Raw genomic sequence first — 14,757 nt, 5'->3', positions numbered from 1 at the left:
CTGTGTTCATTTCATGCTTTTATACACGTAAATAACTAGCTTCGAACTTGAGTGCACCCAATATTTGCATAAGGTTATCAAATGATTTCTTTTTAGGTGAAATTTTCGAGTTTAAATTGAGCCGTTCAAGCGAGATGAAAGAGCCGTTCCCAGGGAAATAACTAGAAATCAGTGAAAATAATACGCTGTCTCTCATATCATGCTACACTTCCAAACTATCGTTATTATTAAGCTAGCAAGTGTAAATGCTCCCTTTTTACGTGACCTAAAACAGAATTTGCCTAAAATGTTACGAATAAAGTCCGCCGCAAGAAAACACTGAAAAAATCGCGCACCGCCGTGAATGTAAACATCAGCCGTTTCTCGACTTGCTACATGGATGAAACGCGTCCGTTCTTTTACCTCTGTATACATTTAAGATCAGAAAGTAGAAACAAAAAATATTCTCTATGCCCATCTGTATAAATGCACTCGCCAATCAGGCTTTGGTTTTCTGTGTGTTTGTCGAAAATACTGAAGAATAGTGCGATATTGTTACTGACTACTTGACTCATTCAACACAACCGGATAACATGACCGAAAAGTAGATATAAAGAAATGCTCTTACTTTTCTGCCATCGTTACTCACCTTATATCTGGTGATATCACATCCCCGAGGCAAGGCTTAAAATTGTCTCAAAATCCGCATATTAGAGATTCAAAGTTTTGAACAACACGAATTACTTTCATTGCGTGACAAGTGAAATGTGATCCACAAGTGCGCGAAAAGCACAGGAATAAACAATGTCAAGATTCGCCCTGGCCTTGTGATGACAGTGCGAAAATAATTTTTGAAATTACAAGAAGAAATTGAGGCAAGTCAAGGTCTGCAAGGTATATTTGATTGCTGGATTGAAACGGCAATCATGCCCCCCGCCCGCCTCCTCCGGGGATTGTACCGAATTCTCATCATCAACAACAACAACAACAACAACCTTAATTTTCTTCAAAATAAAGCCGAAATTAACTAAAATGAAAGTAAACAAATCAAGAGCTTTCGAAACCTCAATGCGGTATTTCAATACTTAATCCTGAAACAAAAAGCTAATCTATTTAGGAGAGTGAAGTTTTTTTTCGCCATGGCACCTCTCCGTGCGGCTCAAAAAATGCGCAAGATTTGTAATGTGTTACGCTTAATCAATGCAAAAAGGACGTTCGCTCGCACCTATAAAGGCGCAAAAGATCGGGCCTCCAGGGTGTTTCAAAAGTTCGTGGATATTTTAAAAAGTCTATACTTCATTCAGATTTCTTATATTTCTCTCCATTTTCTTGCAGATATTAACAAATCTTATTGTTTATCGATTTTCAGAACTTTTGTATGAGTCAGATAAAAATCCCCGTTGAAATAAATATTTTCCCGCCAAAAGGTGCAAATCTGTAACGTGTGTGTTTCTGTACTTTCCCGCCATTTTTGTCTGTTTTCAGTAGCAACTACATACTGTAGATTTTCCACGTCTTGGTATAATTTTTAATTATGAACCCTAAAAATGCAGTCTATTTAAGAGCACAGGCAGCAATTCTAGGATCATCTGGAGTATCTGTTCGAGAAACGGCTAAAATACTGCAAAAAAGCAAGAGCTGGGTAGCGAAGTGGTATTAAAGGTTTACAAGAGTTTTACGACAAGCCAAGAAGTGGTCGACCATCAGTCCTTGACAGAACGGCAAAGAAAGTTATAGAAAAAGCAAAGTATAAAAGAGGAAATTCTACAAGAAAAATCAGCAAACAAATGAAGAACAAAGGTCTGCCTGGATCTGCACCAACAGTGTGGAGGTATATGTCAAGAAAAGGATGGAAACCTTTGAGACGAAAAAAGCTTCCACTTCTGAGCAACAACCAGAGGAAAGCTCGCTTAGTATTCGCTTATAAATATGAACGGGAAAATTCTCTTTAGCGATGAGTACCTTAAAAACCTTTTTCATTTTCCGAACCCTAAAAACGATAGCGTATGGGGCTCACAGGAGAGTCAAGTTCCGCCATCGTACCAATTTAAAGGAAGCGCCAAATGGATGGTTTGGGGTGGCATGACAGGCCGCGGCCTTACTTCCCTACTTTTCATCCCGCAAGGACAGACTGTAACGGCAGAGTATTACATCACAAAAATCTTTGAGAGAGAAGTGAAGCCTCTTTTCAGCCGAAGATCTACACCAGAAGAGCCTGTAAAACGAAAGCTTTTCACAAACAATAGCAGTGCGACCCTCGTTCAAGATGGCGCACCAGCTCATACGGCGAAAGCAACACAGCAGTGGTGCAAGAGAAACCTCCCGAATTTTATCCAAAAAGATGAGTGGCCAGCAAATTCACCTGACCTTAACCCCATTGAAAACCTATGGAGCATCATCGACGAAGCTGCATACAGAGATCCGATCCCTAAGACGATGGGAGAACTAGAATCAAGGTTACGGCACGCCTGGCAGAACATACCGCTAGCAAGCCTAAGGGAGCTAGCTCGTTCCATGCCGCAACGGCTCAAAAACGTTATACAGAACAATGGGGGCACTCTGGATATTGATGTTTCAACAGTGGTCAAAGGAAACAATGTACAAAAAACTGGAAAACCTTCATTAATATCGGATTTCTAAAACTATCATTTATTTGTATTAAAATAAAGTGTCCACGAACTTTTGAAACACCCTGTATAAGGAAATTCTGGACGAAATAGTATTGTTGCTAGGGCAGGTAAAGCGTTTTCATTTGAGTGAAACTGAGAGCATGAAAGAACATTTTATTTCCTTTTCTGACTTTCCCTATTTTTTTAAACAGAGATCCACTGCTACGCATTACTTGACTTTATTCCAGGAATTATGATTTACGACTGAGACTTTCCATTCGTCTTTATATGCTCTCACCACCGAGAGAAGTAAGGCCTTCGTGTGAAATGAAAAAGTCAGAAACCTTTAACGACGAAGGCCGGACCGAGGAAAGAACTGTAGTCTGAAATGTCAGCCGTCTCCTCCCCCTAACCCACAGGGGGCGCGGGAGAGAGAGACGTCTGAATTCCGAGCGTTATAATGTCGTCCGTTGACGTCACACAGTAATTTATGCAGTTTTGCATAAATAAAAACCTTTTAAACAAAATGGCGGCCACGAGTCATGGAAACGCGCGCCGTGCATTGCAGGATGCATAATGTAAGAGGTTGTGTGCGTTTTTTGAGCCGTAAAATTTGAAGACAAAGCATCGAGAATGCATGTACGAGATCACACTTCATTTTCCACCGAATATGAATTGAAAAATGTTCCGATAATTGTTATTAGTAAATACTTTTGGCTATATTAAAGCTCGTGGCATAGTGGTATGAAATGAAATAAGAGTAGGTCCTTCAGAATATTACTCGAAGCAATGGTTGGTTTTGAATAAAAGTCATTTGCTCCTCAAGATGTTTTTGAGGTTAGGCAACGCCGGGTGGTAAGTTGTGACAAAAGAAAGAATTTTGTTTCGCACTTTATTGTTTTGTTGTAAAGCCGACTTCCGTTCAGTGAAAATCAGAGGTTATTTTTTCAATAAGATTGTGGGGTAGCCTCTAGCCCAAAAGTGCGTTTTGAAGTGGATGATGTTGTAATAGAATGATTTTGCAGAGGAGTTGTTTCGAAGAAGTCTCAGGGCTTCATTTTTTATGAGTCCTTTTCTGACCCCGGTGGGTGGCAGGAAGAAAAATGTGCACTGGAAAGTCTCTGAAGGTTTAAAGTGCGTGCGAATGTCAAGGATTTCCACAGGTATCCCAAGCTGTATGAGCGTTAAAATAAAGACCTTTGTTTTGACCTTTGTAATTTGAGTGTCACGATGAGTGTTACGCAATGGCGTAAATTATAAGGGTTTGTATGGGAATTTACGAACGTGTTTTGGAATCGAAAATATAGGGCATGAATTGGAAAAAAAATGGCTTACCTTGTCTGCTCGGTATCTTGCCAGTGTTTGTGTGCCGTATTTTGGCCATTTCAGCGCGATTTAGTGGGTTTTAGGTTTGCTGATTTTCTCTCTATATATATATAGAGAGAAAATCAGCAAACCTAAAACCCACTAAATCGCGCTGAAATGGCCAAAATACGGCACACAAACACTGGCAAGATACCGAGCAGACAAGGTAAGCCATTTTTTTTCCAATTCATGCCCTATATTTTCGATTCCAAAACACGTTCGTAAATTCCCATACAAACCCTTATAATTTACGCCATTGCGTAACACTCATCGTGACACTCAAATTACAAAGGTCAAAACAAAGGTCTTTATTTTAACGCTCATACAGCTTGGGATACCTGTGGGATTTCCGCTTGATTGTAGAATCGCTGAGATTTCTGAGAACCAACTACTCAGTGAAATCATTCTATTGCAATACCACCAACTTCAAAACCGGCGCCTTCAGGCAAGAGGCTATCAACACAATCTCATTGAAAAAATAACCTCCAAGATTAAATTTACTGAACGGAAGTCGGCTTTATAACAAAACGAGAAAGAGCGAAATAATATTCTTCTCTTCTTCACAACTTACCACCCAGCGCTGACTAATTAACCTCAAAAACACCTTGAAACCAACCATTGGCTCGAGAAATATTGAAAGAGCCTCCCACTTATCTCATACCAAAAAGGAAAGTCTTTAAGAGAGATCCTCGTGACAGCAAAACTACGTTAAATGAGAAGTCGCTTTTCACACCATGAACTTACGAGTTGTGTCTGGCCTGTCAACACTTTATATTCGCCGCCGAAATGAAATATCTGTTTTCGCAAGCTCGACCAATAAAAAACGGTTATCTATTTCAATTAGGTAAGAACCAATCAAAAACTACCTACCATATTCGCAAAAGTACGTGACGTCAACGGACGGCATTATAACGCTCGGAATTCAGACGTCTCTCTCTCCCGCGCCCCCTGTGGGTTAGGGGGAGAAGACGGCTGACATTTCAGACTAAAAGAACTGCAAAGAATCGTTGTCATTGTCAATGCATGTCCCGTGGGTTAACCCAATCCAAGTGGAACTCGTAATTAAGTTATACCTTCAACCATGCCATATAAAAACCACTATAAATTGAATAATCACTAGACTATGGCACGCAGGTTCGAAAGGTACTCTCACTGGCCTAGCTTGTCGGATGGCAAAGGCTGTTCGTGTGGTGGATACTCTGGAGGACGCTAGGAGGATTTAACAATGACAACGTCAGACTTACACAGTGACGGCCCGTAAGAGATAACACCGTCTTTTAGACCGAACACGAAAATCTGAGAAATACCAGTCGTGCCCCTCATCCTTTGACAATAGTGCGCGCGCTGGAAAATAAATTAAGGTTATTTATAAACTCTTATCTTAAAATTTGATCAGCCCTTCCGTCAGCAATAATGCAGAATAATGTTGTGTATTTCCAGTTAACATTTTATCACCATCAGTGACTCATCTCAAACAGACATTAAAGCTAGGTTTAACAAGTTAACCAAAAAAGAATTGTTTTTTTTGTTCCATTGATGGTGAATGTCCTTATTGCATTGATTAACCGTTATACACATTGCAAATCTTGCGCACCTTTTGAGCTTGATCAACAACTTTTGCGCGTTGATCCATGGCGAAAGACAAACTTCACTCTCCTAAATATATTAGCTTTTTGTTTGAGGATAGTATAGAAATACTGCATTGAGGTTTCAAAGGTCTTCAAAAGGTCTTAATTTGTTGACTTGATTTAAATTAATTTCGGGTTTACTTTTCCTGTAATGTAATTGATAAGAATCCGGCAGAGACATTACAGAGTGAATCTCAGAAGAGGAAAATTACATGATTATTGCAGTTTCAGTCCATTAAATATACCTTGCAGACCTTGACTTGCCTCAATTTCTTCTTGTAATTTCAAAAAATATATTCGCACTGTCATCACAAGGCCAGGGCGAATCTTGACATTGTTTATTCCTGTGCTTTTCGCGCCCTTGTGGATCACATTTCACTTGTCACGCAATGAAAGTAATTCGTGTTGTTCAAAACTTTGAATCTCTAAGGGACCGTTCATTTTTTATGAGCATGGGGGGGGGGGGGGGGGGGCTGGTGGGATTTGGTTATTTACCACTACGAAATTGTATGACCCCCCCCTAGCATGCAATTTTTTTCCACATGGCCCCCCCCCCCAGCAGAAACAATTTTTTTCTGATGACCCCCCCCTCCCGCCCAACCAGAAACAAATCATACTCCTAACTTTAACAAAACGCTTATGTACTGTTTATATCAAAGATAAACGTAATTGTTACTGTGATTTCTTTACAGTACTATTAAGAGAGAATGTCTGTGAAGACCGCGTGATATCAGTAAAATGTGGCACATGCTTCAAAAATTCAAAATCTTCATATTTCGCTCAGAGATACCCTATGATCAGCTAACAAACGTGATATATTTTTTTTTGTTCAAAGCTGGCTGTATTTTCAAGAAAATTCTCAAAAACTGTAACGGGCGCCGACCGTCATAAAATGGCGGAAATTAGTGCGTCGAGTAACAACACAAGAACTTCGCTCGTGTAAAGCGCAATAGGAAGCACGGTTCTTTCAAATTGGTATATTTGTGTAAGAGTCATTGGCAAATGATTCAAGTCTAAAACCAGGATTGTTTACCTAACTGGGAATGCACGGCAAGAGTTTAAAAATCACCAATATTTCATTGTTTAAAATTCTCATTTTGGAGCAGTTTTTCCCATGCGGTATAACTCAGAAGCGCTTGAAATTAAGGCTGTGATTAGTGGAAATAGTCTTCTTTTAAAGGATATAAATATTAGTCTGGGGCTCTTAACTTCTGCACGGAAAAAACACGCTCTATGTCGAGAAAAATCACAAACTCCACTTGTCAACAAACACAAATAATCGAATTAGAGTCTGTTATCGAAGCCAATATTTCAAGCAAATCTTAGTGCTTAGCACCGTATTTGATTTGAAAGTCAACATTACAAGTTTACCTTACAAAACTTGTGGCTGTAGATTGCTTTTCATCGCCACGCTCCCTTCAAAATTGTTATCTTCCCTTCGACCATGTTTACCAAAGCACAAGTAATCAACAACCGTGCGTATGACTCCTGCATGAAACATTACAGTTCCTGACAGATTCAACCATATTTGAGTCTCCACACAGCTATAGCAAATAAGGTAACTCAATTGTACGATTAAGAACGATGATGCAATTATCTATAGTCGCAGAAGAAGAAATTTTGCAGCCCGAAGACGCACACAAGAGGAATTGTCTGTAGAATGAGACGATCATGTTTGTCACGCAATGAGACCGAGCGCGCAGGACACCCAACAAAATTAACAACCAGATTATATTTTTTCCGCGGCAGTTTGTCTGCGTCCGACTTCAAGCTTAAAATCCCCTAGCTGACATGGTACTAAATCTGTTACCAGCTTTTTATCTTTTAGGATGCTATTGTTTAGTACAAATGTTTTACAAGCAGATGCTTTGTACATCGTGCACGTACAGTGGACAGAATGGTACCACTGGGGGGGCTGGTGTCAAATGGGCACACCATGTCCAGCTTAATAGCCCGGCCTGACGTTATCGACGAGACTAAAACAACAAAAGAGAACCGCATTTAAAGGCAATTACAATTACTTCTTTACGATAAGAAAGTTCGCGCTTTATGTAAGCTACGCTCAAATAAATCAACCATTTATTAAAATCATCTTTTACCTTATTCAGATGTACACTACCCAAAAAAACAAAAACAAAAAGGGTCTAGAATAATATTAAGCACCGCAGGGTTCTAACCACGGCCGCACCCATACTCATGGTCAGAAATATTTAGAGAAGAAGGTTAGACCCTCAAATGGTTGGGATGGCCACGTTGAAATTTTTATGGCGGCCCCGTCTCCAATTTGGAGATGTAAAATAACCACTGTAATGAGCCCTGGATATGACCACTCTCAGTACCAGCGATCAGTCTGAAGGCCTTCTGAGGGAATATAATGAGACTACAAAATTGTGTAACTGTCAGAGTTCAGTTTATTTGAGAGAACTTAACGGAGTTCTTCACGGATTAGTAGCTACGGCTATAAAAGTATCCATAATAATAATAATAATAATAATAATAATAATAATAATAGTAATAATAATAATAATAATAATGATAATAATAATAATAATAATAATAGTAATAATAATAATAATAATAATAATAATAATAATAAGAGCATAAGCGTTGCATTTATAGTTGGGTTTCCAGGAAAGTAATCATGTTCGTTTCGTTTACGGAAAAAAAATTTAAGTTCGTGATAAACATTATAATTAAATTATCGCACACCAAAAGCAGGCTAGTTATTAAAAATGCGACCTTCTTGTTGCAAGTATATGTTAATTTTTGTTCGATTTACGGCTTTTCGCTCAGTTTGAAAATAAGACACAACTTTTAAATTTCATATTGACCTTCCCTAACATGAATTAGCAAAACTACGTTGCCTTACGGGAAAATTTGTACCTGTTGGCTCTGGTACGTCTCAGATAGTCTCCGAAAGACCGCGGTCAGCCTTGCGCAATTTCCCTTTGGCGCAGCTCGATAAGGTTTCGTTGGGAACCTCTCCACCACCCAATGCCCAAAGAGGAGGGATGAACTGGACAGATGGTCATGCCCGAAATGTCACAAGGTGCAGTGAAAATTGAAGCCCATGCAAAAATTGAGTCGATTTCCCACTCAACATCACTTACGCCGACAGACTGTGTGTGTGCTGAGATGCTTTTACCACGTGAAAACAACGGGAGGATAAGGGCACTTTTTTCTTTTGCTCGTCTTCGTTTATCTTGGGAGCACTGTCCCCCAGCTAACCTCTGAAAAGAGCAATTGATATCAATTTCATGTGTTAGCCGGAAGGACAACGTGGCTGCGCGATCATCTGTTTGTTTAAGATGGTCATTATATCATTAGGATTGGTTCACCTTTTAAATTTGGTTTTCTTTCACGGTGTTGAGCGCTCCCGCTTTTCCCTTCCCATTATTTTATTACTACTTTCCTTCTTCTAAATTTTACTTTTGTTTATTTCCTTCATTTCTTCCTTTGTTTGCTTACAAGTTCGTTTTCTTTCTTTCTTTTTTTCTTTCTATCGTTCGGGCTGCTTGTCTGTCGGTCGGTGGTCCTTTCTTCCTTAACCTATCTCGTTCTTTTTGGCGTTTTTTCCATTTGTTTTAAGAATTTAAGATCACAGAGTGTCTTTTTTAACAAACCAAAATTATTTCCTTATCCGCAAAACTTGTGTAACACCTGAAGGAATATTGGTAACCAAGCCTTCCTTGTAAGGAGTGTGATATGTCATTGCATGACATACAAATGATATGCATGGATTGAAGAAGTCAAAACGACAGTGTCGCTCAGTAATCGAAAATCTCGCTCAATAGTCATTTTTTTACGATGAAACAAGCTCAGTTGTACGTTAGAGAAAGATAGCAGATATGGAGTATTTGAAACTGCGAAGAATAGCGCCGATGTTTGTACAAGAGCCACCCAGGTATCGTTCAGATAGTTGTTGATTTCGTAAACTCGCTGTCAGAGGAAAGATGGTAATTTTGAAAAGAAACTAGGAATGAAAACCAATCTACAGCCACTGTTTTAGCAAGGTAAACTTGTAATGTTGACCTTCTAATCAAATAGGTGCTAAGCACTAAGATTTGCTCGGAATATTGGCTTCGATAACAGAGACTAATTCGATTATTTGTGTTTGTTGACAAGTGGAGTTTGTGATTTTCTCGACATAGAGCATGGTTTTTTCGTGCAGAAGTTAAAAGCCCCAGACTAATTTTTATATCCTTGAAAAGAAGACTATTTCCACTAATCACAACCTTAATCTCAAGCGCTTCTGAGTTATACCGCATGGGAAAAATGTTTATTGAAAAACTGCTCCAAAATGAGGTTTTTAAACAATGAAATATTGGTGATTTTCAAACTCGTGCCGCGCATTCCCAGTTAAGTGAACAATCCTGGTTTTAGACTTGAATCATTTGCCAATGACTCTTACACAAATATACCAATTTGAAAAAACCGTGCTTCCTTTTGCGCTTTACACGAGCGAAGTTCTTGTGTTGTTACTTGACGCACTAATTTCCGCCATTTTGTGACGGTCAGCGCCCGTTACAGTTATTGGTAATTTTCTGGAAAACAAAAGCGGAGTTGAACATAAGAAATACACCACGTTTATTAACTCATCATAGAGTATGTCTGAGCAAAATATGAGGGTAGTCAATTTTTGAACCCTGTGCCATCACTCACTCGGTCATGAAAAAAAAGCGCTCTTAAAAAGTTACCGTTCTCTGCTTAGGTAAAGATTTCTCTTGTTTAAAAAAACGTTTTATAGATAGCAACACGTTTACGAACAACGGCCAACCCTAAATTTCCATTTAGATTCTCAAATGAACTAGAAAAATTAATCAAGCAAATGGTTAACGTGAAATAACTCCCCTTCGAGTAGAAACAATTAATACACGTACAGATCTGACTAACAAAATACGGATCGAAGCATACCAATCAACGATTACGAGTCATATTAAACAGAAAAAAACAGCGGACAAACAGATATCAGGCGCGTAGGTAAGGGTTAGATAGGGGTTTTCGTTGAGCCCCAAATCTTGCTGAGCGCTGGAGGCGCTCTTACTAGGGGGGTCCGGGGGCATGCTCCCCCGGAAATTTTTGAAAATCTAGGTTCCCAGAAACCTCATTTCCTGCATTTTTAGACCCATTTTAGGCGAATCACAAATTTGTTTTACAGCAGCTTTTTAAGCTATATACATCATTTCTGCGGCATAATTGTTTCAACTTAAACAAGAAAGTTCAATGTACATTCCGCGCCCTGCCAAGTTCTGATAGCTATTCGATCTGCTGATAGTCATACACCAAGCTGGTAAACTGCATCATTCTCGGGTGTAGGCCTTCGAACAAATTGACTATCTCGTCAAGATTGACAGGCATATCATATTTGATATGCATTTAGAACCAGGGCGGACATTCTACTCTCTCGCATGGTACACCTCATGTAGTTGTTCAACCTCCTCATTGTGCTTTTTCTTCCGCCAGTATTGATCTTCAAAGGGGGTTCGTTCAAACCCCTCGAACCCCCCTCCTACGCGCCTGGATATTAAAGTACTGCTATTAAAAATGACAGTTACAAGCTTTTCTGAAGATGGCCTACGGCTCAGATTTACCGTCAACTGAAGTCACCAACAACAGTTCTATTATTAAAAACTAATCTGGGTGTTCACACTAGGCATACTACTGAGTCTACTGATACTCCTGGGTTCAAATAATTTACTAATCAACAGTCTTTATAAAAGTGAGTACTATTAAACAGAACATTAAACAATCTATTGATATAGTTCTGAGTACAACCACTTAATAGAAAACTACTCCCCCACGGATGATTCAATAGTGAGACTGTTACGTTTTTATATTGATTTGAACTTGTACAAACATAGGTGTCTACTTCAGTTTATATTCATTATTGCTTTTCCAACAGATATGCTTCATTTCCTCAGTTGTTGTTAATATGAAATGCAGATTTCGACCTCAGTATGTAAAACAAATTAAAAGTGGTTAGGAAATTGAAATAATATTCAATTTCTTCATCTGTTTCTGTGTTGAGCCACTTTCAATTTCCCCTACTAGCCAATTATTGCTGGTGACCCCCCCCCCCCCCCTCTTTCACTCAATTTTTTTTGGTAGCCCCCCCCTTTAGTGCCATTTTTTTTCTCGTCGCCCCCCCCCCCCCCCAAATCCCATTAGCCCCCCCATGCTCATAAAAAATGAACGGTCCCTAATATGCGGATTTTGAGACAATTTTCAGCCTTGCCTCGGGGATGTGATATCACCAGATATAAGGTGAGTAACGATTGCAGAAAAGTAAGAGCATTTCTTTATATCTACTTTTCGGTCGTGTTATCCGGTTGTGATTGAATGAGTCAAGTATATTAGTCAGTAACAATATTGCACTATTCTTCAGTATTTTCGACAAACACACAGAAAACCAAAGCCTGATTGGCGAGTGCATTTATACAGATGGGCATAGAGAATATTTTTTGTTTCTACTTTCTGATCATAAATGTATACAGAGGTAAAAGAACGGACGCGTTTCATCCATGTAGCAAGTCGAGAAACGGCTGATGTTTACATTCACGGCGGAGCGCGATTTTTTCAGTGTTTTCTTGCGGTGGACTTTATTCGTAACATTTTAGGCAAATTCTGTTTTAGGTCACGTAAAAAGGGAGCATTTACACTTGCTAGCTTAATAATAACGGTAGTTTGGAAGTGTAGCATGATATGAGAGACAGCGTATTATTTTCACTGATTTCAAGTTATTTCCCTGGGAACGGCTCTTTCATCTCGCTTGAACGGCTCAATATAAACTCGCAAATTTCACCTAAAAGGAATCATTTGATAACCTAATGCAAATATTGGGTGCACTCAAGTTCGAAGCTAGTTATTTACGTGTATAAAAGCATGAAATGAACACAGAGACCTTGGCTTTTATCTAAAAGCTTCCGTGAAGTGTATTGATAAGTGCAAAGTAACAGGAGGAACCTGAAGTACTGAAATGGCGAATTGTGTCAAAGTGCATTCCACACATCTCGACCTAGCGCGCTCGCTTTTCACGCGCCAAACTAAATATTTTAACATGATAAATAAGAACAATTGCCGGTTCAAAAAAGTTATTTCATTACCAGTATATTTGTATACCCTTGATGATATGGTCATCTGAAATATGGCAAAAATCACTCTATCTAAGGAATAGCAAACATTGTATTCTTTACGTGGGCAACTTTAAATGAAAGAATGTTCAAGTGGAGATAAAATATAGTTTGGAAGCAAGCACAAGGGATGTAAAAACGATTGTGAAAGTGTCAACTCGAGAAAACGCTGCCTTGTCTTGAACGAGAGTTTTAAAAATGTACCAAGTTGCATAATTTCAATCGGGCCATCGGCCACGTTTTGACCGATTTCGAACTTTCCCAATTTTTGCCAAAATGAAAACTCGCTGGAACTTTTGAATATTATTTTTGAAAATAGTTCACCAAAAGGGTCTTTTGGGGCAAATAAAAAAAATTCGAATTTTCGCTTCTGTCGCCGGATTCTCGAAAGTTACTGACAACCGCTCTTAAACAACTAAACTTCAAATCGAGGATTAATCCTCTGAATGCTGGTTAGGAAGAAGTGAGGGTGAAAAGAACGATAAAAACTGTTTATAGTTTTTGCAGTAAAGGAACTATGCATAGTTGTAAATCCGTAGTACATGTAAATTTAATTTCATGTTTACTTTTCTCCTGGCGACTTCGGTTGACAAAAAGAACCTGGCAGCGCGGTGAGGGTAAAAGGAGGAATGAGTTTGCGGAATGGAATGTGGAATGACGTGCGGAATGGCATAATTATGCAAAATAAGAATTGCGGAATGACATAATTATGCGAGATACGATTTATGCATAATGACTCACAGAAATACATTAAACTGAAAAAGCGCGCCTTTTTTTGGGCGCCAATTTGCAAATACAGCCTTTTTGTAACCATTTCAAGCGAAGAATGCATCACAAAAACCCAAACAATGGTATCTTCGAATTCAAACTTTCCTCGACAAGTGACATAAATCGTTTCAAAAATAAACAGAGGCGGTTCTTTACTCACGTCTTTTTCCTGCGAGGCGCTGTGAAAGCTTGAAACATGTCAAGTTTAGCCAGCCTTCGATTGAGTTGTATACATCTCCCGTAATGGCGGACGACTCGTGTGGAATGGAAACCAGGTTACGTAAATAAACAAGCCTCTTTAATGCAAATGTATTACAAATCTTGTGTTCACTCGCGAACGATAAAAGTCCACGAGCTGCTATGTTGCATCAACGGCTATGCGATGAGAATCGAAGGAAAAAAGTTTAAATTCGAAGATACCATTGTTTGGGTTTTTGTGATGCATTCTTCGCTTGAAATGGTTACAAAAAGGCTGTATTTGCAAATTGGCGCCCAAAAAAAGGCGCGCTTTTTCAGTTTAATGTATTTCTGTGAGTCATTATGCATAAATCGTATCTCGCATAATTATGTCATTCCGCAATTCTTATTTTGCATAATTATGCCATTCCGCACGTCATTCCACATTCCATTCCGCAAACTCATTCCTCCTTTTACCCTCACCGCTGGCAGCGTGTAGTCTTATCAGGACAAAAGATTGATCCTTTACCGAGTGGTGAGGGCAAAAGATGGAATGAGTTTGCGGAATGGCATGTGGCATGACCTGCGGAATGTCATAATTATGCGAAATACGATTTATTAGGGGAATAAATTAGCTGAAAAGCGCGTCATGTTTTCGCGCCAATTTTGTAAGAGCAGGAGCTTTTTTGATGCTGCGGACTCTAGCCGAATATGAAACAAATAACAACAAGTCGAGGATTTGATAGTCTGATTGCTGGTTAGGAAGACGTGAGGGTGAAAAAAATCGATGAAAACTGTTTATAGTTTTCGCATTCAAGGAACTATGCACAGTTGTAAATCCGTAGTACATGTAAATTAAATTTCATGTTCACTTTTCTCCTTGCGACTTCGGTTGACAAAAAAAAAATAACCGTGGCAGTGTGTAGTCTTATCAGGAGAAAAGATCGATCGTTTACAGAGGACAAACAATAAACATTTATCTTCTGTTATCTTTTTTTTTTAACCCTCGATAAAGGATCAATTCTCTTACCCTGTATGCTCGATGATTCGTTTATACGTGTTTATCATGAGCGGGAAAATTGGCGTTGCGTGACTAATATT

This window comes from Pavona decussata, unplaced genomic scaffold, assembly GCF_977016875.1.
Source record: "Pavona decussata unplaced genomic scaffold, jaPavDecu1.1 SCAFFOLD_158, whole genome shotgun sequence".
In the NCBI taxonomy this organism is placed as follows: Eukaryota; Metazoa; Cnidaria; class Anthozoa; order Scleractinia; family Agariciidae; genus Pavona; species Pavona decussata.
This window is presented reverse-complemented; position numbering follows the sequence as displayed.